Source organism: Neomonachus schauinslandi, chromosome 6 (assembly GCF_002201575.2).
Source record: "Neomonachus schauinslandi chromosome 6, ASM220157v2, whole genome shotgun sequence".
In the NCBI taxonomy this organism is placed as follows: Eukaryota; Metazoa; Chordata; class Mammalia; order Carnivora; family Phocidae; genus Neomonachus; species Neomonachus schauinslandi.
In genome coordinates, this window is record NC_058408.1 from 76,176,552 (window position 1) to 76,181,296 (window position 4,745).

The following is a 4,745-nucleotide window of genomic DNA, read 5'->3' on the forward strand; positions in this document are numbered from 1 at the left end:
TCGAACTCATAACCCCAAGATCAAGAGTTGCACGCTTCACTGAGCCAGCCAGGCGCCCTTGGAACTGAAACTTTAAACCAGGACTGTGTGACCCCAAGGTCTTTGACTTCAGCTGCTGACCAGTAGCTTAAATGAGGCGACCAGGGCACCAGCTCCTCGTTTTGCAGGACAGGAGCTACACGTAGAAGCGTATTCCCTGGGGACTCTCTCTTCTTGACCCAGCCATGCCCTGACAGTGTCTGCGGATTCCAGCTCTCTCGGTTCTCTTTTCAAGACAGAGGTTAAGCCCTTATTTTTGCTGTGATGCATGAGTTTATGATGCATGCTTTTTGGTGGCCATTACAGTCTTGTAGTTCTTGGTTGAGAGAACGTGACCCTATAGTCAGATTCCAACCACAGCCCTACAATGTATGAGGTCTGTGACTCTGGGATAGTTGCTTCATTTCTCTCGGTTTTTACATCTGTAAAGTGGGGACAGTAGCAGCACCTCATAGGACTATCGGGAAGATTAAAAGCACTTAGAAGAGCCAATGGTTGGTGTTAGCTGCTTAATAGAATGACTCAAACTTAGGAGAGTTTGAGTGTAAACATACCTGATGACATGCTGCAAATTTGCACAGTGCGCATTATTATCTCAAATTTCCCGACTGGTTCGATTCTTTAACAAAGGTTTATTGAGTGCTTACTCTGTGTCACACACACTCTGTGACACAAGGGTCATGGATGGGAGGAATAAATCTCCTCGGGAAATGTATGGGTGCGGGCATGTGTGTGGGGGGGCACAGACATATAAGCAGACACCTTCAGCTTAATGTGCTAAGAATGCAGGGTGCATTCGTTGCCTGGCAGAGGGTACATGGGTTAGCCTGGCTCTGTAGGGAAGGAGGAGAATGAGTTAGACCCAAGCAGAAAGACGGGGCAGGGTTTCCATGCAGAGAGAATGTGTAAGAAGACACAAAGGTGGGGAGCAGCACTGGGGTGAGAGGTCCTGGGAGCGATGGGTTGATGTTCAGATACAGGTTCTAAGCTAGGAAATGAGGCTGGAGACAAACGTGGGGTTGTGGAGCTTGACTTTCATCTGTAGGTCATGGGGGAGCCGTTTCAGTGGGGAGTCGCAGTGTGGCGGGTGGGTTTAAGGGGACCAGGGGCAGTTGGGACCAGAGCAGGGAGACGAGGTGGGAGACTGTGGAGAGACAGAATGACCCAAATTGGAGCAGTTGAGCCGGATGGAGAGGCAGGGATGCACGTGAGAAATATTCAGGAGGTGAGACTGCGGGACCCGTCACTGAATGGATGTGGGGAACGGGAGGGGAGGGTTGGTGGACAGTTACCCTTTGCTGCTGTCAGTTTTCAGTTAATGCACTTCCTCCCCTGGGAGTTCTCATTTGAGAGGATAATTCTTTTTCCATGTTTTTGGGAGGATTAGTTAGACAACTAATCGTACAGGCTCCTAATGTCCAGTAGAGAAACCACAGCCAGTTCTAAGCCATCAGCCTAAAAAGGAGCAGGGCTATTATAGCACTCAGCATCCCTGTGACTCAGTTTCCCCATCTGTAGAAGTAGTGCTGGCTCCATGGGCTTGACCTAAGGATTAAATGAACCAAAGCTTTTATAACAGTATCCACCATCAAGCAGGCACTCAAAATAGGTGAGCGGCAGTTAGTTTCATGAGTCCAACCATGTGGGATCAAATCTGAGATCTATGCGAAATTGAAAAAAAGAAATTACTCGATCTCTAAACCTTAGTTTCCCATCTGCAAAACGGGGACAATAATAGACGCTTATTAAAAAGTGCCGATCTCCTAGGCTGGCGAGCAGATTGAATGTTGGAATGCACACCAGACGATGCTGTGCCGATCCTGGCACACGGTAGGGAGTCAGGAAAAGTAAGCTCCCACTGTGTCCCTTGTTGTGTGCTAGGCATTATTATGTGTGTGAAATAATTGCATTTCCCTGCATCCAATACAGTAGGTGATTCAAGCCTTATCTTATGCATGAGAAGACTGAAGCATGGGGAGGTGAAATGCTTTGTCTAAAAATAAATAAATAAATAAAAAATAAAATCATAAAAAGCTACAGCTGAGCCCACACCTTTTCTGGAAAGCTCCACAAAGGTCTAAGGAACACACTTTGAAAACGACTCATCAGAAAATTCCTTCTGTGACTGATAAGGGACCAAGGGTAGAGGGATAAGGCCACTTTCCAGGGTCCCACGCCAGGAGCTCACTGGAACTGAAGTTAGCCGTTCCTCCTGTACTTGTCCCAGGGGCTCAGTCACGGGCGTGGCCACCCCCTCTGAGGAAAGGGGCTCCCCTCTTGGTGAAAGCCCGTATTCATGTTCACAGGATGGATACCTCATTTTCTGTGACTTCCAAATTTTCTACAATGAATATGTATTACTTTTACGAATAAAAATTTATTTTAAAATATATTAAATCGGTAGGAAGAAAGAGGGTATCGGTAAGCCAAGCATGGAGTAATCCCAAGTATGTGGACTTTTCTTGCCTTTTGATTTCCAATGACTTGTTGGAGTGACTTCGGGTTGGGCATGCAAGTTATTCCAAAGAGTTGCGGTGCAGGTCCGTGAAGGTGTGCTTGCTTTCCATTTGTTTATTTTTAATGCTGCCGCAAATGAGGCCCAGCATGGTAAGCCTTCCCTCACCTGTCTACAATGCTCCTCTCTTACCTCCTCTCAAGGATTCTGGTCCCAAATTGCCAATTGCCCGGCAGACCAAGTCGATTTCTGCTTTTGCCCACACAGTTCCCTCTATTTACGAAAGCCTTTTCCCTCTCTCTGCTGATCCGTTGCTGACATTGCTTTCCAAAGGCCCATATCCATCCACTTCACTCGTTCCCTGATTTGCTCATCCATCAACAAATATTTATTAAGTGCTTCCATATGCCAAGCGTTGACTGTTCTAAGCCCTGGGGCTGGAACCAAGAGCAAAGTCGACACATCTCTGCAATTACGGAAGTAAATTCTCGGTGAGAGAGACCGATATGAACAGGTGAGCACAGGAATTCACATGCTATCTATCCATCCGTCCAATTTCAAAATGTGCTAAGTGCTACAAAGAATACCAAGGTGGTCCTATTTTAGAACGGGTGTTCAGAGAAAGCTTCTTTGGAGAAGCAACCTTTAAGGTGATACTGAGGATGTAAGGGGAGGGCTGTGGGGATGGTGAGGGAAGAGCTTCTTGGGCAGATGAGGCCCTCAGTGTGGCTGGGGCAGTGTGTGTGGCTAGCGACCGTCCAACGCACTAACTCTCACTTACACGCACTGTTTCTTATCTGTCTCCCTCCAGTAGAGTGGGGGCTTCATGAAGGAAGGTGCTTTTGTCTGATTCGTTCACTACTTTATCCCCAGTGCCTCAAACAGTGCTTTATACACAGTAGGTGCTCAATAAATGCTTTTTGGGGAATGAACGCATGAATGAATGAGCCAAGAGTGCAAAGCGAAGAAAGCGGAGAGGTAGCTCGGGGTGCAATCATACAGGGGTTGTGGGTTGTGATGGGTGCTCGGATTTTATTCTCCGTGCAGTGACATGTAACGGGTATGTCAACACAAGAATGACATGATCTGATGCATGCTTTTAAAGGATCCCTCTGGCCCGTGCTGTAGAAAGAACCAGGGACCTGCAACCGGATAATCGAATTAACTTAAGAGGCTATTACAGTAACCTGGTAGAAGGAACATGGTGCTGCTGGCAGTGTAGACAGAGAAAGGGATGAATTTATGATGTATTTTGGAGGTAGGAAGAATATCTTGCTGATGGGTTTTGTGGCAGATACTGCAGATTGATTTCCCAATATCCATTCTCCCCTTCTTCCTTACTAATTTAATGCTCTGTAGTGTAAATTATATAACATCTATAATATAAGTGTCTTGGGGGTGACAATGTGTCTAACTAAAAAAATAATCCTTATTTTCCAGGTTCTCTTGCAGCTGAGGGTGGCCCTGGGATATAGCTGTAGCCAACAAGGCGGAAGAGGGAATTGCCGGACAGGGAGTTTTGACAAGCTCTTTAAGGGGAGGTATATTCACCTGTCAAATACCTTTTTCCCTTTGCTGCTTTCCTTCTCCCTGCCTGGATGGCAGACACTGGTGTGGACGGAACAGCCATCTTGAGGACAAGCGGCAACAAGCATGAGGACAGAGTCACCCACTCAGGAGACAAAAAGATAGGAGGTGGATCTCAGCTGACATGCTGGGGCAGCCACTTCAGCCTGGACTGCCTCTCCCCTTGGTCTTCATTGGTGAAAAAATAGAATCAAATGCCTATTTGGTTAGATCCCTGCAAGTTACATGTTGTTTATCTCCCACCAATTATATTCTGATTCACATTGGATGTAAGGGGAAGCAAGGAAGGAGAATCAGATGATTTTAGGTTTTGTTTTTGTTTTTTGTTTTTGTTTCCCTGCACAAATATTTAAGTGGAAAACTGGGTGAGGAACAGAATTTAAAGAGGGGGGTGGTATGTATCAATATTGTGTCAGGAAAGTGGACCTCCTGAGCGCATCTCATGGGTGGTGTTGGGCGCCATCCAACTGGGGCTTTATCTAGCCTGTGTTGAGAGCTTATTGCTCTTTCTGCGTGCAGGCCACTTTCCCTCTATGATACAACCTTCAGTCTCCCGGGACTAGGATTGTGTCTGTCCTCTGGAATTTCACAATCCAAGCACAGAACTTGACCTTGAGGGGATGGTCCTCTGCTTGGAAATGATGATCTGTTTCCCCTGGGGTCA